The sequence below is a fragment of the Tamandua tetradactyla genome, chromosome 2 (genome assembly GCF_023851605.1).
Source record: "Tamandua tetradactyla isolate mTamTet1 chromosome 2, mTamTet1.pri, whole genome shotgun sequence".
Classification (NCBI taxonomy): Eukaryota; Metazoa; Chordata; class Mammalia; order Pilosa; family Myrmecophagidae; genus Tamandua; species Tamandua tetradactyla.
In genome coordinates, this window is record NC_135328.1 from 176,173,500 (window position 1) to 176,196,490 (window position 22,991).

The following is a 22,991-nucleotide window of genomic DNA, read 5'->3' on the forward strand; positions in this document are numbered from 1 at the left end:
TTTTGCTCTGATGCTCCTTTTATCTACGGTATAGACAGATGAGTAAAAAATAGGAATTAAAAATAAATAAATAATAGGGGCAACAAATGTTAAAATAAATTGGGTAGAAGGAAATCCTAGTAGTCAATGAGAGGGAGGGGTAAGGGGTATGGTATGTATGAGTTTTTTCTTTTTTCTTTTTCTGGAGTGATATAAATGTTCTGAGAAATAATTGTGGTGATGAATATACAACTATGTAATGATATTGTGAGCCATTGATTGCACACCAAGTATGAAATGTTCATACGTTAAGAATGTTTGTACTATATATTGATTGATTTTATTAATACAAATTTTTAAAAAAGGATGTTCAAACAAATCTCCTAAATAATTTCAATGAGATGGCTACAGAGATAAAGTATATCAAGAAGATGCTAGAAAATCACGAAGAGATTTTGTAGGTTTGTCCAGTATGATGCCCTGATAAATTCCAGAATGATTTAAACAGTAAATAAAGAAGTATTTGCAAAGTCCCCTTGGGGGAATGCTGCAAAAGGGGGAAAATTCAACTTCCCCATTTGGAGAATTCCTGATATTCCCACAAGCAGTGAAGACAACTGAATCAATAGGCCGAGCCCTCAGTGTTGGGGTTTGTTCATATGAAACTTATCCCAGCAAAAGATAGATAAGCTAAACCTAATTAAAATTAGGCCTAGGAGTTACCCCCAGAGAACCTCTTTTGTTGCTCAGATGTGGCCTCTCTCTCTCTCAGCCAACGTGGCAAACAAACTCACTGCCCTCCCCCTCTCTATGTGGGACATGACTCCCAGGGGTATAAGCCTCCCTGGCAATGTGGGACAGAAATCCTAGAATGAGCTAGGACTCGGCATCAAGGGATTGAGAAAACCTTCTCGACCAAAAGGGGGAAGAGAGAAATGAGACAAAGTAAAGTGTCAGTGTGTGAGCGATTTCAGACAGAGTTGAGAGGTTATCCTGGAGGTTATTGTTATGCATTATATAGATGTCCCCTTTTTAGTTTAAGGTGTATTGAGAGGCTATAGGGAAGTGTCTGAAACTGTAGAACTGTATTCCAGTAGCATGTTTCTTGAAGAAAAATGTATAATGATGCTGCTTCCACAATGTGACTGTGATTGTGAAAACCTTGTATCTGATGCTCCTTTTATTTACAATATAGACAGATGTGTAAGAAATATGGATTAAAAATAAATAAATAATAGGGAGAACAAATGTTAAAATAAATTGAAATAGTAGTGATCAATGAAAGGGAGTGGTAAGTGGTATAGAAAAAAATAGGGGGAGCAAAGGTTAAAATATTGGGTAGATAGAAATACTAGTAGTCAGTGAAAGGGAGGGATAAGGGGTATGGTATGTATGAGTTTTTCTTTTTTCATTTTATTTCTTTCTGGAGTGATGCAAATGTTCTAAAAAATCATGGTGATGAATATACCACTGTGCGATGAAAAAAAAAGATCGTGAAGAAGAATTTGAAAGAATTAATAGAAATGTAGCAGATCTTATGGAAATGAAGGATACTGTAGATCAAATTAGAAATATACTAGAGGGTGCATGGGTGGTTCAGTGGTAGAATGCTTGCCCTCCATGCGGGAGACCTGGGTTCGATTCCAGGATCATGCACCCCCCCCAAAAAAAAAAAATACTGGAGACACACACAATAGAAGATTTGAAGGGGCAGAAGAAAGAATAAGCAAACTGGAGGACAGAGCAACTGAATTTGAATTTGATTTTCGACAAAGGTGTCAAACCGTTTTATGGGGAAAGAACAGTCTCTTCAACAAATGGTACTGGGAAAACTGGATTTCTACATGTAAAAGAATGAAATTGAGCCCGTACCTCACAATATATACAAAAATTAATTAAAAATGGACCAATGACCTAAATTTAAGAGATAAAACCATAAAAAGGACACTACCTAACTCATTCTATAACATCCACATTATCCTGATCCCAAAGCCAGAAAAGCACAAGAAAAGAAAATTAAAGATCAATCTCTTATTAATATAGATAGAATAAAAAATACTCAACAAAATACTAGAAACTGAATTCAACAGCATATTAAAAGGATTATAAGCCACAATTAAGTGTGATTTGTACCAGGAAAACAAAGGTGGTTCAATATGCAAAAATCAATAAACATATCAGATTAATGGAATGAAAAGAATAAAACTACCTACCTGATCATCTTAGTTGCACAGAAAAGAGATTTGACAAAATCCGGCACCCTTTCAATGTAAGAATATTCAGAAAACTAGGTGTCATGATCAGGTTCATGTGTCAACTTGGCCAACTGGTGGTACCTGTTTGTCTGGTTGGGCAAGTACTGGCCTGTCTCTTGCAATGAGGACATTTAATAGAATTAAATCATGATCACGTCAGCTGCATCCACAGCTGATTCCATTTGTAATCAGCCAAGGGGAGTGTCTTCTGCAATGAGGGATGCTTAATCTAATCACTGGAAGCCATTAAGGAGGATTCAGAAGAGACAGGCTCTCTTCCTGCTGCAGCTGGCAAGCAGCTCTCCTTTGGAGTTCGTTCAGACCCTCCATTGGAATCATCGGCTTCACAGCCTGCCTGGCAGATTTTGGACTCTGCGTTCCCACAGCCACATGAAACTCTTTTATAAATTTTATATTTGCGAGTGTTCCCTGTTGATTCTGTTTCTCTAGAGAACCCTAACTAATACACTAGAAATAGAAGGGAACTTCCTCAACATGATAATGCACCTTTATGAAAAATCCGAAGCTTAAAATCACTGCCAGTTGTAAAAGACTTAACACTTTCCCCCTAAGATTAAGAACAAGACAAGAATGCCCACCGTAGCCACTGCTATTCAACATTATGCTGGAAGTTCTATCCAGAACAGTAAGGCAAGAAAAAAAGTAAAAGGCATCCAATGGAAAGGAAAAGGAAAAGATGCTTCTATATCTAGAAAATCCCAAAGATTTTTAAGAAAATTATTAGAACTAATAAATGAATTTAGCAAGGTGTCAGGGTACAAGATCAATATGCAAAAATCAGTTGTGTTTCTATACACCAACAATAAACAGCCCAAAAAGAAAATCAAGAGAATAATTCCATTGATAATAGCATCTAAAAGAATTTTATAGAGAAATAAATTTTATTAAGGAAGTGAAAGAAATGTATGCTAAAAACTATAAAACATTACTAAAAGAAATTAAAAAAGCCCTAAATAAATTGAAAGTCATCCTGTGTTCATGGATTAGAAGACTTAATATTATTAAGATATTGATCCTACCCAAAGTGATCTACAGATTCAGTGTAATCCCTATGAAAATTCTACTAGCTTTTTTTGCAGAAATGGAAAAAGCCAATCATAAAATCATCAAATTGCAGAGGGCCCCAAATCACCAAAACAATGCTGGAAATAATAAAGTTGAAGGACTCATACTTACTGATTTCAAATTGTACTACAAAGTAACAATAATCAAAACAGTGTGATACTATCATATGGATAGACATGTAGACCAGTAGAATAGAACTGAGAGTCAGAAATACACCCACATAATTATGACCAGTTGATTTTTAACAAAGGTACCAAGACCATTTGATGGGGAAAGAACAGTCTCTTCAACAAATGGCACTGGATAAACTGGGTTTCTACATGTAAAATAATGGAATTGAACCCCTACCTCATAACGTAAACAAAAAAAAATCACTAAAAATGGACCAATGTTGTAAATTTAAGAGATAAAACCATAAAATTCTTAGAATAAAATCAAGGGGAAAATCTTCATGTTCATGGATTTGGAGATGAATTCTTAGATAAAACACCAAAAGCACAAGCAACAACAACAACAAAAATAGTCTGTACTTTTGTGCAAAAGAGGAATTATCAAGAAATTGAAAAGATAACCTGTAGAATGGGAGAAAATAATAGCAAGTCATATATATTTGGTAAGGGTTTAATATCCAGAATATTTAACCACAATGCAACAAGAACAAAAAAGCAATCCAAATTTTAAAATGAGCAGAGGACTAGAATAGTCATTTCCCAAAAAAAGATATAAAAGTGGCCAATAAGCACATCTAAAGATGCTCAGTGTCATTAGCCATTAGGGGAATGCAAATCAAAACCACGATGAGATACCACTTCATACCCACTAGAATAGCTCTTATTAAAAACAAAAACAAAACAGAAAATAACATGTTAGAGAGATACTCAGGATGGGAATGTAAATGGTATGACCACTGCAAAACATTTGGGTTTTCGTCAAAAAGTTAAACATAAAATTGCCATATGACCCAGCTTTTCCACTTCTAGGCATATATCAAGAGAATTGAAAATGGAGACTCAGACACTTGTGTACCAGTGTCAGGAATGAAGTTCTGATGCATACTGTAACACGCATGAACTTTGAAAACATTATACTAAGTGAAATAAACCAGACCCAAAAGGGCAAATATTGTATGATTCTATTTACATGAAATATCTAGAATAGGTAGTGCAATGAAGTCAGAAAGTAAATTAGAAATTACCGCAGACTGGGTAAGGAGAAATAGGGAGTTCTTCCTTAATGGGTACAGATTTCTATTTCAGGTAATGGAAAAGGTTGGGTAACAGATGGTAGTGATGGTAGTACCACTTTTGTAAAAGTATGCCTCTTACTTTTACACTTTTGCCAGACCCCAACCAAACCATTCCAGCCAATCTTAACCTACATTGTGGTACCCTCACCACCTTCCATTAAAAATTTTCCCATCTCCCCAAATAAAAACCCTATACCTATTATGCATTAACTCCCCAATTCCCCTTATCCCAACCACTGGCAACCTGTATCCTAATTTCTGTTTCTATGAACTTGCATATTCTCCAGTATTTTCTTTGTATTTACCTTGGGGTTTCATTTAACATTCTAAATCTATAATAATCTCATTAGCCTTGGTACCAATAGTATACATAATCTGTATCCTGTACTTCTCTGTTCTTAACTTTTATGTAGTTACCACGAATGTGTGTACATTATGAGTCTAAAACCACTGATTTATCATTGCCTTTTTTTTATTAATTAATTATTTATTTTTTTAGGACCTTTTTTTTATTAATTAAAAAAAGAATTAACAAAACAATTAGAAATTATTCCAATCTACATGTACAATCAGTAATTCTTAATAACATCACATAGTTGCATATTCATCATTTCTTAGTACATTTGCATCAATTTAGAAAAAGAAATAAAAAGACAACAGAATAAGAATTAAAACAATAATAGAAAGAAAAAAAAAAAAAAAACCTATACCTCACATGCAGCTTCATTCAGTGTTTTAACATAATTGCATTACAATTGGGTAGTATTGTGCTGTCCATTTCTGAGTTTTTATATCCAGTCCCGTTGTACAGTCTGTATCCCTTCAGCTCCAATTATCCCTTCTCTTTTTTTTTTTTTAATTAACGGAAAAAAAGAAATTAACCCAACATTTAGAGATCATACCATTCTACATATGCAATCATTAATTCTTAACATCATCACATAGATGCATGATCATCATTTCTTAGTACATTTGTATTGGTTTAGAAGAACTAGCAACATAACCAAAAAAGATATAGAATGTTAATATAGAGAAAAAAATAAAAGTAATAATAGTAAAATCAAAACAAAACAAAACAAAAACCTATAGCTCAGATGCAGCTTCATTCAGTGTTTTAACATGATTACAATTAGGTGTTATTGTGCTGTCCATTTTTGAGTTTTTGTATCTAGTCCTGTTACACCGTCTGTATCCCTTCAACTCCAATTGGCCATTATCTTACCCTGTTTCTACCTCCTGCTGGACTCTGTTACCAATGACATATTCCAAATTTATTCTCGAATGTCTGTTCACATCAGTGGGACCATACAGTATTTGTCCTTTAGTTTTTGGCTAGACTCACTCAGCATAATGTTCTCTAGGTCCATCCATGTTATTACATGTTTCATAAGTTTATCCTGTCTTAAAGCTGCATAGTATTCCATCGTATGTATATACCACAGTTTGTTTAGCCACTCTTCTGTTGATGGAGATTTTGGCTGTTTCCATCTCTTTGCAATTGTAAATAACGCTGCTATAAACATTGGTGTGCAAATGTCCGTTTGTGTCTTTGCCCTTAAGTCCTTTGAGTAGATTCCCAGCAATGGTATTGCTGGTTCGTATGGCAATTCTATATTCAGCTTTTTGAGGAACCACCAAACTGCCTTCCACAGTGGTTGCACCCTTTGACATTCCCACCAACAGTGGATAAGTGTGCCTCTTTCTCCGCATCCTCTCCAGCACTTGTCATTTTCTGTTTTGTTGATAATGGCCATTCTGGTGGGTGTGAGATGATATCTCATTGTGGTTTTGATTTGCATTTCTCTAATGGCCAGGAACATTGAGCATCTCTTCATGTGCCTTTTGGCCATTTGTATTTCCTCTTCTGATAGGTGTCTGTTCAAGTCTTTTTCCCATTTTGTAATTGGGTTGGCTGTCTTTTTGTTGTTGAGATGAACAATCTCTTTATAAATTCTGGATACTAGACCTTTATCTGATATATCATTTCCAAATATTGTCTCCCATTGTGAAGGCTGTCTTTCTACTTTCTTGATGAAGTTCTTTGATGCACAAAAGTGTTTAATTTTGAGGAGTTCCCATTTATTTATTTCCTTCTTCAGTGCTCTTGCTTTAGGTTTAAGGTCCATAAAACCGCCTCCAGTTGTAAGATCCATAAGATATCTCCCAACATTTTCCTCTAACTGTTTTATGGTCTTAGACCTAATGTTTAGATCTTTGATCCATTTTGAGTTAACTTTTGTATAGGGTGTGAGATATGGGTCTTCTTTCATTCATTTGCATATGGATATCCAGTTCTTTAGGCACCATTTATTGAAGAGACTATTCTGTCCCAGGTGAGTTGGCTTGACTGCCTTATCAAAGATCAAATGTCCATAGATGAGAGGGTCTATATCTGAGCACTCTATTCGATTCCATTGGTCGATATATCTTTCTTTATGCCAATACCATGCTGTTTTGACCACTGTGGCTTCATAATATGCCTTAAAGTCAGGCAGCGCGAGACCTCCAGCTTCGTTTTTTTTCCTCAAGATGTTTTTAGCAATTCGGGGCACCCTGCCCTTCCAGATAAATTTGCTTATTGGTTTTTCTATTTCTGGAAAATAAGTTGTTGGGATTTTGATTGGCATTGCATTGAATCTGTAAATCAATTTAGGTAGGATTGACATCTTAACTATATTTAGTCTTCCAATCCATGAACACGGTATGCCCTTCCATCTATTTAGGTCTTCTGTGATTTCTTTTAGCAGTTTTTTGTAGTTTTCTTTGTATAGGTTTTTTGTCTCTTTAGTTAAATTTATTCCTAGGTATTTTATTCTTTTAGTTGCAATTGTAAATGGGATTCGTTTCTTGATTTCCCCCTCAGCTTGTTCATTACTAGTGTATAGAAATGCTACAGATTTTTGAATGTTGATCTTGTAACCTGCTACTTTGCTGTACTCATTTATTAGCTCTAGTAGTTTTGTTGTGGATTTTTCCGGGTTTTCGACGTATAGTATCATATCGTCTGCAAACAGTGATAGTTTTACTTCTTCCTTTCCAATTTTGATGCCTTGTATTTCTTTTTCTTGTCTAATTGCTCTGGCTAGAACCTCCAACACAATGTTGAATAATAGTGGTGATAGTGGACATCCTTGTCTTGTTCCTGATCTTAGGGGGAAAGTTTTCCATTTTTCCCCATTGAGGATGATATTAGCTGTGGGGTTTTCATATATTCCCTCTATCATTTTAAGGAAGTTCCCTTGTATTCCTATCTTTTGAAGTGTTTTCAGCAGGAAAGGATGTTGAATCTTGTCAAATGCCTTCTCTGCATCAATTGAGATGATCATGTGATTTTTCTGCTTTGATTTGTTGATATGGTGTATTACATTAATTGATTTTCTTATGTTGAACCATCCTTGCATACCTGGGATGAATCCTACTTGGTCATGATGAATAATTCTTTTAATGTGTTGTTGGATACGATTTGCTAGAATTTTGTTGAGGATTTTTGCATCTATATTCATTAGAGAGATTGGTCTGTAGTTTTCTTTTTTTGTAATATCTTTGCCTGGTTTTGGTATGAGGGTGATGTTGGCTTCATAAAATGAATTAGGCAGTTTTCCCTCCACTTCGATTTTTTTGAAGAGTTTGAGGAGAATTGGTACTAATTCTTTCTGGAACGTTTGGTAGAATTCACATGTGAAGCCATCTGGTCCTGGACTTTTCTTTTTAGGAAGCTTTTGAATGACTAATTCAATTTCTTTACTTGTGATTGGTTTGTTGAGGTCATCTATGTCTTCTTGAGTCAAAGTTGGTTGTTCATGTCTTTCCAGAAACCCGTCCATTTCATCTAAATTGTTGTATTTATTAGCGTAAAGTTGTTCATAGTATCCTGTTATTACCTCCTTTATTTCTGTGAGGTCAGTAGTTATGTCTCCTCTTCCATTTCTGATCATATTTATTTGCATCCTCTCTCTTCTTCTTTTTGTCAATCTTGATAAGGGCCCATCAATCTTATTGATTTTCTCATAGAACCAACTTCTGGTCTTATTGATTTTCTCTACTGTTTTCATATTTTCAATTTCATTTATTTCTGCTCTGATCTTTGTTATTTCTTTGCTTTTGCTTGCTTTGGGATTAGTTTGCTGTTCTTTCTCCAGTTCTTCCAAGTGGACAGTTAATTCCTGAATTTTTGCCTTTTCTTCTTTTCTGATATAGGCATTTAGGGCAATAAATTTCCCTCTTAGCACTGCCTTTGCTGCATCCCATAAGTTTTGATATGTTGTGTTTTCATTTTCATTTGCCTCGAGGTATTTACTAATTTCTCTTGCAATTTCTTCTTTGACCCACTCGTTGTTTAAGAGTGTGTTGTTGAGCCTCCAGGTATTTGTGAATTTTCTGGCATTCCGCCTATTATTGATTTCCAACTTCATTCCTTTATGATCCGAGAAAGTGTTGTGTATGATTTCAATCTTTTTAAATTTGTTAAGACTTGCTTTGTGACCCAGCATATGGTCTATCTTTGAGAATGATCCATGAGCACTTGAGAAAAAGGTGTATCCTGCTGTTGTGGAATGTAATGTCCTATAAATGTCTGTTAAGTCTAGCTCATTTATAGTAATATTCAGATTCTCTATTTCTTTATTGATCCTCTGTCTAGATGTTCTGTCCATTGATGAGAGTGGGGAATTGAAGTCTCCAACTATTATGGTATTTGTGTCTATTTCCCTTTTCAGTGTTTGCAGTGTATTCCTCACATATTTTGGGGCATTCTGGTTCGGTGCATAAATATTTATGATTGTTATGTCTTCTTGTTTAATTGTTCCTTTTATTAGTATATAGTGTCCTTTTTTGTCTCTTTTAACTGTTTTACATTTGAAGTCTAACTTGTTGGATATTAGTATAGCCACTCCTGCTATTTTCTGGTTGTTATTTGCATGAAATATCTTTTCCAAACCTTTCACTTTCAACCTATGTTTATCTTTGGGTCTAAGATGTGTTTCGTGTAGACAGCATATAGAAGGATCCTGTTTTTTAATCCATTCTGCCAATCTATGTCTTTTGATTGGGGAATTCAGTCCATTAACATTTAGTGTTATTACTGTTTGGATAATATTTTCCTCTGCCATTTTGCCTTTTGTATTATATATATCATATCTGACTTTCCTTCTTTCTACACTCTTCTCCATACCTCTCTCTTCTGTCTTTTCGTATCTGACTCTAGTGCTCCCTTTAGTATTTCTTGCAGAGCTGGTCTCTTGGTCACAAATTCTCTCAGTGACTTTTTGTCTGAGAATGTTTTAATTTCTCCCTCATTTTTGAAGGCCAATTTTGCTGGATATAGGAGTCTTGGTTGGCAGTTTTTCTCTTTTAGTAATTTAAATATATCATCCCACTGTCTTCTAGCCTCCATGGTTTCTGCTGAGAAATCTACACATAGTCTTATTGGGTTTCCCTTGTATGTGATGGATTGTTTTTCTCTTGCTGCTTTCAAGATCCTCTCTTTCTCTTTGACCTCTGACATTCTAACTAGTAAGTGTCTTGGAGAACGCCTGTTTGGGTCTAATCTCTTTGGGGTGCGCTGCACTTCTTGGATCTGTAATTTTAGGTCTTTCATAAGAGTTGGGAAATTTTCAGTGAAAATTTCTTCCATTAGTTTTCCTCCTCCTTTTCCCTTCTCTTCTCCTTCTGGGACACCCACAACACGTATATTTGTGCAGTTCATATTGTCCTTGAGTTCCCTGATACCCTGTTCAAATTTTTCCATTCTTTTCCCGATAGTTTCTGTTTGTTTTTGGAATTCAGATGTTCCATCCTCCAAATCACTAATTCTATCTTCTGTCTCTTTGAATCTATCATTGTAGGTATCCATTGTTTTTTCTATCTTTTCTACTTTGTCCTTCACTTCCATAAGTTCTGTGATTTGTTTTTTCAGTTTTTCTATTTCTTCTTTATGTTCAGCCCATGTCTTCTTCATGTCCTCCCTCAATTTATCGATTTCATTTTTGAAGAGGTTTTCCATTTCTGTTCGTATATTCAGCATTAGTTGTCTCAGCTCCTGCATCTCATTTGAACTATTGGTTTGTTCCTTTGACTGGGCCATATTTTCAATTATTTGAGCGTGATCCGTTATCTTCTGTTGTGTCTGCGCATTTAGACAGATTTCCCTGGGTATTGGATCCAAAAGTTTGGAAGATTTTTCTGTGAAATCTCTGGGTTCTGTTTTCTTATCTTGCCCAGTAGGTGGCACTCGTGGCACACGTTTGTCTGCGGGTCCCACCCGTAAAAGGTGCTGTGGGACCTTAAACTTTGGAAAACTCTCGCCGTCCGGGAGGTTCGCTAGCCGAAGCGGCTTGAGCCGACCCGGGGTCCGAACGCAGGGAGGGTTGCTGTCCGCCGCAGCCCGGGAAAGAGCCCGTCCGAATTTCCTAGTCGGCCCTGGGCGACAAGCGTGGCGGGAGGGTGCCAGCGGCAGCGGCCCGCCCAGGAAAGTGCACGTTCCCCCGGAGTCACGGGTTTGGAAGGGGCCTCCCCCACCCGTCACTGTTCTCCGCGGCCCGGGGATTTCCGATCCAATTCTCTCAGTTGATCCGGGGGGCCGCGCGTGGTGTGGGCGCCAGCCGCCTTGGTTTCAGGGGACCGCCTCTCCAATTCTCCCAGCCAGCCCGGGAAGGGGGAAGGGAGTGACTCCGGCCGCTTGCCGTCCCGCCCGGTGAAGCCCGTGCGCCTCAGCAGTCTCACCCGAGCGGCTTCTCTCAGCCAGCCAGCCGTTCCAGGATGGGGTACGCTGTCTTTTTTATCTCTGTTGTGGCTTTGGGCGCTTTCTGTATCGTTTCTACTCCCCTAGTAGCTGTCCTGGAGAAGAAACTAAGATCCGCGCGTCTTACTAAGCCGCCATCTTCCAGGAAGTCCTCATTGCATTTTTTTTGCATTTACCTTTTCGATCCTGTAGGAAGTAAAAAGTGGACGTACAAATATAATAATACTTGAATTTATATTTACCCATTCATTACCCTCACAAGAGATCTTTATTCCTTCATGCATCTTTTATCTATTGTCTATTGTTCTTTCCTTTCAACTCTCTTAAGTATCTCTTATAGGCCTAATCTAATAGTAACAACTCTCTTGGCTTTTGTTTATCTGGGAGTGTCTTAATTGCTCCCTCATTTTTGGACAGTTTTACCAATATAAAATTCTTAGTTGGCAATTTTTTTGCTTTCAGCACTTTAAATATGCCATCCCACTGCTTTCTTACCTCCACAGATTCCAGTGAGAATGATGCATTTAATCTTATCAAGGCTCCCTTGTATGTGACGCTTTGCTTCTCTCTTGTACCTTTCAGAATTCTCTATCTTTAGCATTCAGCAATTTGATTATAATATGAGGCAGTGTGGGTCTTTTAATTTTAAAAGTCTTTTCTGGTATGTCCCAAGTCTGACCCTCCTCATTGATGGTTTCTTTTGCTTTACTCTTTTCCTTTGCCTGGGCCACCACTTCCTGTTTCTTAGTATATTTTGTAATCTTTTGTTGAAACCTGGGCATTATGATATTTTATTGTGTTACTCCTGGAATTTATACTCTGAGGCATCTGTTTCTTAGCTTGTATCCAGCTAGTGTTATGACTGAGTTTTCCTTGAATGCCAGAAGCTAATAAAACAAAAAATAAGCAAAAAAGGAAAGCACCTTTCCCAGTTTTTGCACATTGACCTGTGTGAGTACTCTCCTTCAGAGCAAATTTATGCAATGAGTTTAGAGAATAGCTCCAAGCCAAAGCATACAGAGAGCTCCCTGATCTTTTCTAGTCATGTGACTTGTCTTGAGCATGTATGTATGACCCTAGGAATGCCCCTATTTACATGGCTACAAATGTTCCCTCTTCCCTAGGGAACAGTTTCCTCAAGGTCCAGACACTGTACTGTATGTCCTGCAGCCAGCAATGCCTTGCCCCAGAAAGCCACAACTTGACTGCTCTCTGTAAGCATTCTTAGGAAAACTCTCTAAACTGGGCAAGTTCTGGGTTGGCGAGCCTATAACAAGTGACCTAGTTCAGTCTCTCAGGCTGCCACTAGAGAGACTCAGCCAGACATACATGCTCCCAGTATGTACACATGGGTCACTCTGCTCCCTGAAACCAGGACCAGGGAGGGACCCATTCTTGGAAGCTGGGCCAGCTCTTCACTGAGCCAGTATAGGGATGGGGAAGAGGAGCAGCCTGGGTACCAGGAAATCCTACCAGCTTTTTGTTTGTGTTTTATTTTTTTATTAGAGCAGTTGTAAGTTTACCAAAATAATTCATGCAGAAAATAAAGAGTTCCTACATATCACCCTCTCACACATACAGTTTTCCCTATTACTAACATTTTGCATCAGTTTGGCACTTTATCACAATTGATTAAATAATATTATTATAATTATGCTATTAGCTTTAGCCTACTGTTTACTTTAGGTTTCATACTTTGTGTTGTATAGTTCTGTGGGGTTTGTGTGTGTGTGGTGATTATATACAACCTAAAGTTTCCCTTTTTATCCCTTTTCAAATATACGATTCAATGGTATTAATTACATTCAGAAAGTGTGCCTCCATGACTATCATCCATTGCCAAAGCTTTTCTATCGCCCCAAACAGAAATTCTGTACCAATTAAACATTAATTCCCCATTCCCTTCCCCCACCCAGTTCCTGGTTACCTGTATTTTAGTTTCTGATTCTATTAATTTACATATTCTGCTTATTTCATATCAGTGAGACCATACAATATTTTTCCTTTTGTGTCTGGCTTATTTCATTCAACATGATGTCGTCAAGGTTTATCCCTGCTGTTGTATGTATCAGATCTTCGTTCCTTTTTATGACTGAATAATATTTCATTGTATGTATGTATATACTGCATTTTGTTTGCCCATTCATCTGTTGATGGGTACCTTAGGTTACTTCTGTCTTTTTGGTGATTGTGAATAATGCCACTGTGAACACTGGTGTACAAATATCTGTTCACGTCCCTGCTTTCACTTCTTTGGGGTGTATACCAGAAGTAGGATTGACATATGTTAATTTAATTCTTTACTTAACTTTCTCAGGGACCACCAAACTGTCTTCCACAGTGGCCACACCATTTCACATTCCCACCATATTGAACAAGTGTTTCTATTTCTCCATATCCTCTCAACACTTGTTATTTTTGTTTTTTGTTTTTTTTTTTTCTTGCATGGGCGGGCACCAGAAATTGAACCCAGGTCTCAGGCACAGCAGGAGAACTCTGCCTGCTGAGCCAGGGTGGCCCACCCTTGTTTTCTTAATAACAGCTATTTTAATGGGTGCAAGATGGACTGGCTGTCTCTGTGGGTTTGATTTGCATTTTGCTGACAGATAATGATATTGAATATCTCTAGACATCTTAATTTAATAGCAACATTTCTAACATTTTACTATTAACCTTGAAAATGACCATTGTTTTGAGATAGATTTTAGAAATTAACTAAGAGAAGTGGCCGTTCAAATAGCTGCCTTCTGACAAGAGAATAGAGATCAAAGACTATTAAAATTTATTGTGGAAAGAAATCTTATGTGTTCCTCTAACATTTTCTTCTCTGCCCTCAAACATTGATTTATAAATTTGATTTGAACTGGTTAAGGAAAATTAAATTAAAAAACAGATTGTTAGTCATCAGTAAAGAAAAAAAAGAGAGAGAAGTGGCCGTTAAACTTCCTTTTCTCATTAGGAAGTTTAGTAAAAAAAATAGGTGTTGGTTTTACAGCATCCTCCAAGAGATCATAGAATTTTCCTTCTTTGAAATATTAAAATGAAAAATTATGTTAAGAGATTACCTAATATTCGGGGTTTAATCTAGAGTCTGACACAGTGTAGGTACTATTAGCTAAAAACAGATAAATTCAAGAAGCGCTGATAATTCAAGAAGGTAATGTGGTGTGTGATTTAGTCATTATATAAATAGGGAAGTTAGCAATGGATATAAAGGTAGTCCATAATTCTATTCATGAACACAGAAACTCTTTAGAAAATCTTGGTCATAGTTTTGCAGTAGAAAAGGTAGAAGACTGAACGTTTCTTTTTATCTTTTAATTAAATTCTTGATTGTATTTCATTTTAATCATTAAGTTACTATTAATTATTCCTTTTCTAATAATCCACCAATGTTCCAGTTTTTTACATAATTCCCATCAGATTACTCTTTATATGGAAACTATTAAAATTATATAAACAGAGGCCTAGAAGTTTGCTTTTTAGCTCTTCCTCCTATATTCTTTTTTTTCCTTTAAAAAAATTGTTTTTAATTACGTAAGTTGTAAGTTTACAGAAAATTCATTCAGGAAATACAGTGTTTCCATATTAACACCCCCTGCCCACAATGTGCAGTTTTCCTTATTATTAGCACTACTTTAGTGTGGTACATTTTTGCAGTTGGTGAACTAATATTATAATTATACTATTAACTACAGTCCATAGTTTATATTATGGCTCACTATGTTGTATAGTCTTATGGTTTTTGTGTTTATTTTAAAAATTTTTATCCTAGTAACATGTATACAACCTAAAATTTCCCACTTTTAACCATATTTAAATATGTAATTCAGTGATGTTGATTACAATCACCATGCGTACTACCATCATCACCATCCATTATCAAAACTTCTCCATCACCCCAAACAGAAACTCTGTACCAATTAAACATCAACTTCCCATTGCCTATCCCTGCTGCTGCCCCTGGTAACCTGTATTCTAGTTTCTGACCGTATTTGTTTATTCTAATTATTTCATATCAGTGAGATCATACAATATTTGTATCTTTTGTATCCAGCTTATTTCACTTAATATGATGTGTTCAAGGTTCATCCATGTTATTGTATGTATGTATCAGATCTTCATTCCTTTTTATGGCTGAATAACACTCCATTGTATGTGTATACCACATTTTGTTTATCCATTCATCAGTTGAGGAACACTTGGGTTGCTTCCATCTTTTTGGCAATTGTGAATAATGCCACTATGAAATTGGTGTCCAAACATCTGTTGAAAATCCCTACTTTCAATTCATTTGGGTATATGTGTATATATACCTAGAAGTGGGTTTCCCAGGTCATATGGTAATTCTGTACTTAACTCTCTAAGATACTGCCAAACTGTCTTCCACAGTTGATGTACCATTTTATATTGTCACCGACAAAGAATGACTGTTGCTATTTCTCCACATCCTCTCAATGCTTGTTATTTTCTGTTTTGGTTTTATTTTTTAATAGTCATTATAGTGGATATGAAATGGTATCTCATTGTGGTTTTGATTTTCATTTCCCTGTTGAATAATGATGCCGAGCAGCTCTTCATGTGCTCATTGCCATTGTGTGTCTTCTTTAGAAATGTCTCTTCAAGTCTTTTGCCCATTTTTTAATTGGGCTGTTTGTCTTTTTGTTGAGTTGTCAGAGTTCTTTATATTGGATATTAAAACCTTATTAGATATGTGGTTTCCAGATATTTTCTTCATTTTGTAGATTGTCTTTTTACTTTCATGATGAAGCCCTTTGATACACTAAAGCTTTTAATTTTGATGAAGCCCCATTTCTCTGTTTTTTTCTTTTGTTGCTTGTGCATTGTGTGTAAAGTCAACAAAGCCATTCATTGCCTAGCACAAGGTCCTTAAGATACTTCCCTATGTTTTCTTCTAGAAGTTTTATATCTTTGATTCTTATCTTAAGTCTTTAATCCTTTTTGAATTTATTTTTGTAGATGGTATGAGGTTGGGGTCTACATATGAATATTTGAATATTCCGTTTTCCCAGTACCATTTGTTTAAAGAGACTGTTCTTTCCCCCATTGAATGATTTGATGCCCTTGTCAAAAATCAATTTTAGCCATAGGTCTATTTATCTGTCCTTATGCCAGTACCATGTTGTTTTGATTATGTGGTTTTGTAATTAGTTTTTAAATCAGGAAGTATGAGTCTTCCTCCTTCATTTTTCATGTGGTTTTGGCTATTCAGGATCCCTAACCCTCCATATGAGTTTGATGGTTGACTTTTCCATTTCTGAAAAGGATATTGGAACTTTAACTGGGATTGTGTTGACTCCATAGATCATTTGGGTGGAGATGACATCTTAACAGTATTCAGTCTTCCAATCTATGAACATGTCCTTCTATTTATTTAGGTCTTCTTTGATTTCTTTTAGCCATGTTTTATAGTTTTTTGTTTACTTGTCCTTTTTGTTCACAGTTAAATTTATTCCTAGATATTGCTTCTTTTAGTAGCTATTGTAAATGGCATTTTTTCTTCATTTCCTCTTCTAATGGTTCATTATTAGTGTATAGAAACACTACGGATCTTTGCATGTTGCTCTTGTACCCTGACTTTTTTTTTTTTTTGGTATGCTGTATGGCAGGGTCACATTTCATTATTTTTCCATGTGAGTATCCCATATATTGCAGCACCATTTGTTGAATTTTTGTTTGTTTGTTTATTTTGCCCGTTTGTTTTTTTTCATAAGTGCATGGACTGGAAATCGAACCCGGTCTCCCACGTGGCAGGCAAGATTCTACCACTGAACTATCCTTACACCCCCCATACCCTGCCATTTTGCTAAATTCCTTTATTAGCTCCAGTTTATTGTGTATATTTCAGGATTTTCTGTATATTGGATCATATATTTACAAATAGGAAAAGTTTACTTCTTCCTTTCTAATTTGGATGCCTTCTGTTTCTTTTGTTTGCCTAATTGTTCTGTCTAGAATTTCCAGTACAGTGTTGAATAACAATTATGACAGTGGCATCCTTATCTTCCTCTACTGATTGTAGAGGAAAAGCTTTTGGTCTTTCAGTATCAAGTGTGATTTTAGCTGTGGGTTTTTCATATATTTCCTTTAACATATTCCTAGTTTTCTGAATGTTTTATTAAGCTCTTGTCAAATTCCTTTTCTGCATCAATTGAGGTAATTATTTGGTTTCTTTTCTTTGTTCTGTTAATGTATGGCATATTACTTTTCTTATGTTGAACCACCCTTCCATACCTGGGATAAATCTCACTTGATCATGGTATACAATTCTTTTAATATGCTGTTGGATTCGGTTTGCTAGTATTTTATTGAGAATTTTTGTATCTGTATTCATAAAGGTTATTAATGTATAATTTTATTTTCTTGTGATATCTTTATCTGACTTTGTTATTAGGGTGATGTTGGCCTCATAAAATGAGTTAGGAAGTGTTTCCTCCTCTCCTGTTTTTTGGAAGAGTTTGAGCAGGATTGGGGTTAATTCTTCTTGGAATATTTGGTAAAATTCGCCTGTATCATGTGCTGCCTGCCTGCAGCCCTGCTGCCCCTGCGGCTTACCCTGCTTTTGGCTGCAGGGGCCCCTGAAGCGCCGGTCAGTGTGCCATGGAGCCTGGTATTGGTTCCCGGGCTGCAGGCAGGCGTTGTTCTGCCCATCCGTTATATCTGCTTGCAGGTGGTCACCTCGGAGGGCCAAAACCTCACTTGCCCACCCCAGGTCAAACACTATCCAAAGTAGTATTCAGATCTCTTTCACCTAAAGAGTTCATCTGGATTCATATCCCTACAACTTTGGACAGGAATGATGGAACATTTTTGATAAAATATAGGATGTATGAAAACTGTCATTGAAGGACTGAAGATAGAAGGCCTTTATGGGGTAGAGCATGTAGCCCATTCTCCCTGTATTTTGAAAGAACCCATGTACCATGAATACTGTACCTGTCCAGAGTAGTCTCCTCAGACCTGGCAGAAAATGCTTTCTTGTCCAACCAAGGAACCACGGATTGCAAAAGATTTTTCTTCCTTCCCCAGCATCAATCTGCAGCAGATGCTAAGCAAAGTCCCAGAAAGGTTTGGAGATGAAAGTGATGCCATTATTCATTACACGATTTTCAATAACCACATATACTACCAATCATTAGGGAAATACACAGACTTCAAAATGTTCTTTGATAAGATTTTGCCATCACTAGCAAGAAAGGTCCTTCTCCCAGATTTAGAATTTTATATAAATGTTGGGGATTGGCCCTTGGAACATTGAAAAGTCAATGAAACTCCTGGCCCTATACCTATGATTTCATGGTATAGCTCTCTGGATTCAAGAGATAGTATCCTTCCAATATGTGACATCACCCACTCCACACTTGAAGCAATAAGGGGTAGTACTAATGATCTTCTCTCTATTCAGGGAAATACAGGGCCTTCCTGGATCAATATAACAGAAAAAAAAGCTTTCTTCAGAGGCAGAGATAGCCGAGAGGAAAGGCTTCAGTTGGTACAGCTGTCCAAAGAAAATCCACAGCTATTGGATGCAGGAATTACAGGATATTTATTTTTCCAAGAGAACAAAAAAGGAGCTTGGAAAAGCTAAGTTAATAGGCTTCTTTGAGTTTATCAAGAGAATATGGATGGAACCGGGGCTGCCTGTTGATACTCATACCTCATGCTGGGTGACAGTCTGATTCTGAAAGCAGGACTCACCATATTATGAACATTTCTAAATGACTCTAAAGCCTTGGAAGCATTATCTTCCAATTAAAAGAAATCTTAGTAATTTACTAGAGAAAATTAAGTGGATCAAGGAAAATAATGAGGAAGCCAAGAAGATTGCAAAAGGACAGTTGGCTGCTAGGAATCTGCTACAGCCACACAGGCTTTACTACTACTATTTCAGAGTGCTGCACAAATACGCCAAGCACCAGTCCAGCAAACCTGAAATATGCGTAGAATGGAACTTGTTTCTTAACCAGATGATAGCACTTCCATCTGCCAGTGCCATAGGAAAAAATCTGTAAGAGAAGAGCTTTAAGCCCACCCTGATTTACACTACTGTATATGCCAGTGACATCTTTAATGAAAGAAGATGGAATATACGCTCTGAGGAACAGCACAGAAGACATTACCCTGTGGAACATTTCTCTTGATGGCTTTATATAACCTGGATATAGCAGTATTAGAGCAAGCATTACCAAATATCTTTGGATATTGATTTCCTTTAAATAAGAACTGCTATTTTCAGTGTCATAGTTTTTCTAAAAAGAAATCATTGGGGATCATAGCAGATAGGGAGGCTTGCCGAAATAGAAATCACTCTGTGAAACTAATTTATAACATATTTATTGGTTTATTTTTATCCCTTGTTCATTTTCTCTCTTTCCCTTCCAACTATGAAAAGAGAATATTTGTGCATTTTCCCATCCTTGCTGCATCATTTCTCCTCTTACCAGCTGCTTTTGGCATTTGGTAATAGCAGCCTCCTCTTGAAAAATCTGATAAGAACTATTAAGGAAAATAAGGATGACTCTTAAAAGTAGCATGGAAAATGTGAAGGGAATATATATTTTTTTATTTTTATAATTTATCTCTATATACACCAAGCATACACTCCCGCCTGCCCTACCCCTATTCCCTGGTAACCTCTAATTTACTTTCTGTCTCTGAGAATTTGCTATTTCTAGAGAACTCTTATAAGTGACCCCACTCAACATTTATCCTTATGTGTCTTGCTTATTAAGTGAAAGAAATGTTTTTTAAAGCACTCCTCATATCTATTTTAACTAATGTCACCAAGGCTGCAGACAAAAATAAAGGACAAATTACTAGCCCATCTGTTGGGCTTGTACACCCACTAAGGGCAGAATAGTTATGAAAGTAGATAGGAGCAGCCTATGAGTACCATTCATTATCTTTGTAATAAATAGTTAAAGACAATTGTAGTCATGTGGGGAATCTTTTTTTTTTTTTTTTTTTTTTTTTAATTTTTAAAAGAGATCCTTCATACCATTGAAAACCACAGAGGTAACTTGAAGGAAGCCATATATCTTGGAATTCACCAGTAAACTGACAGCCAAGCAAGCACCCATTCCTCACTCCGTCCCACTTCTATTTCAAAGATTTCCATTGTTAAATAAAGACATTTTATTAAGGGCATTTCCTTTGCCATTTAGGAAAGGGTCAAGACTTAGGACTCCATAGCCCTAAAATTCATTATATGCCTCTTGTAATAATACTGCCAGTCCCAGATTTTGTTCACTTAAGAATATGATCCAAAATCAAGACTATTTTCACACTCCTGATTTTAAAATATTTACTCCCCAAATTAAAATATTTACTTATTCCCAGTGTATACACTTCCCAAAGAAACCAACAAAAACAAATTACAACATGTGGTGCTGTAATAACGGGATACTCGCATGGAAAAATCAACATGTGGTGCTGTAATAACGGGATACTCACATGGAAAAAGAATGAAATGTGACCCTGCCATTTGCATACAAAAAATATATAGATATATATATTTATTTACTCTGGTAAACGATTTAACCATTTTTAAAATGGTCGTATATATTCTTTTTGACAGTCAATAAAAACATGGGTTTTTTTTTTAAACTAGTTAAAAGCAAAGCAAAATTTGAGATAAATATAATCAAAGCCAAGAATCCAAGGCAGACTCATATACCTGTTGATTATTCAAACCACAGGTACAAAGTATAAAATAAAAGGCAAGCAGCTGCACTCAGACCTAATGAATCCTAATGAATCTGTGACTTATGTTGTACGTAGAGTTCTGGTCTCATCAAACTGGAATTATGGAGAGAGAAACTGCCTCCTACACACATCCTTCCCCCCAATCCCAGATCCTGATAGCAATGGCATTTTGCTTAAAACATCTTAAATTTTAAAAATTTATATCACCTGCTGCCAAATAGGCCTACTAGCTAAAAGCAAATTGAGACAAACCATGAAGTTTCTGGGAGTGGAACAGGCAAGTGTGTGCTTAAGAAAGAAAGTAGCACCCCTCATGAAATTCTGTAGGGAAGACAGCAGCCTTCAATTGAGCAATCTTCCATCTTACCATCTCAGTCATAGTCCTTAAATTAAAGAGCCAGTTTTGCATGGCTTTCTGGTTTGTTGTTCTGAATGTGACTTAGAAAAAATGGGATTACTAAAAAACTGTTTCTTTCCCTTTCAGTTCACACACTACAGTAGCCACTTTAAATTATCAGTTTTCATTAAAAATATCTGATTTTTAAAAGGAGGAGAGAGGTTTAAGGATATGCAACTAAATGTAACCATCTAAGTAAATTATCAACATGTTTGTTGCAATTGCTTCTGTTAATAAAATATTAGAAACACCCTAATTAGGCATCATTAGAGAATTGGCAAAATAGGTAATGATAAATCAAGGAATACAATGCAGCCTTTAAAAAAGAATGAAGTAGCTCTAAACATACTATCATGAAAGGTTTCCATGATAGTGTTCACTGGAAAAAACAAAGTACAGAATAACATATATAAAGTTAAAACATTTGTATACAAAAATTAAATATGTCCATGTGTTTGAAAGTCTAAAGGAATATTCACAAATATATGGGCATTGGATGGAAACAAGGGAATTTCTAATTTTTGCTGTATACCTTTTTGTAATATTTAAATTGCTTGTACTGTAAGTATTAATTGAATTGTAAAATAAAAGAAATTCAAACCTGGGAAAAGGCAATAAATGCATAAAAGATATAAATAGGAAAAGAAAAGCATTATTTTTATTTTCCATTATGTTGTTTTTAAGTCTACTGTGTCTAATATTTTAACTTACAAGACATTGCATACATTTTTAAAAATTTTTTTATTAATTTAAAAAAATTACAAGAAACACAGACATTCTCAATATATGCTCATTCCGTTCTACATATATAATCAGTAATTCACGATATCATCACATAGTTGCATATTCGTCATCATGATCATTTCTTAGAATATTTGCATCAATACAGAAAAAGAAATAAAAAGACAACAGAAAAATAAAACGAAACCAGAAAAAAAATTTACATACCATATCTCTTACCCCTCCCTTTCACTGATCACTAGCATTTCAAACTAAATTTATTTTAACATTTGTACCCCCTATTATTTAGTTTTATTCCATATGTTGTACTCATCTGTTGACAGGGTAGATAAAGGAGCATCAGACACAAGGTTTTCACAATCACACAGTCACATTGTGAAAGCTATATCATTATACAATCATCACCAAGAAACATGGCTACTGGAACACAGCTCTACATTTTCAGGCAGTTCCCTCCAGCCTCTCCATTACATCTTGGATAACAAGGTGATTTCTACTTAATGCATAAGAATAACCTCAAGGATAACCTCTCCACTCTGTTTTGAATCTCTCAGCCATTGACACTTTGTCTCATTTCACTCTTCCCCCTTTTGGTCGAGAAGGTTTTCTCAATCCCTTGATGCTGGGTCTCAGCTCATTCTGGGATTTCTGTCCCACGTTGCTAGGAAGATCCACACCCCTGGGAGTCATGTCCAACGTAGACAGGGGGAGGGTGGTGAGTTTGCTTGTTGTGTTGGCTGGAAAGAGAGGCCACATCTGAGCAATAAAAGAGGTTTTCTTGGGGGTGGCTATTAGGCCTAATTTTAAGTAGGCTTGACCTAT

At 36.2% G+C, this 22,991-nt stretch overlaps 1 protein-coding gene and 1 pseudogene across 3 annotated transcripts in view; both read left to right on the top strand.

The window, feature by feature from the left end:
* The window catches only part of ATPAF1 (ATP synthase mitochondrial F1 complex assembly factor 1), a 66,437-nt gene that overhangs the window by 34,182 nt on the left and 9,264 nt on the right, over positions 1–22,991 (top strand). The window lies entirely within an intron of this gene.
* LOC143663158 (protein O-glucosyltransferase 3 pseudogene) lies at positions 16,953–20,262 on the top strand (annotated as a pseudogene).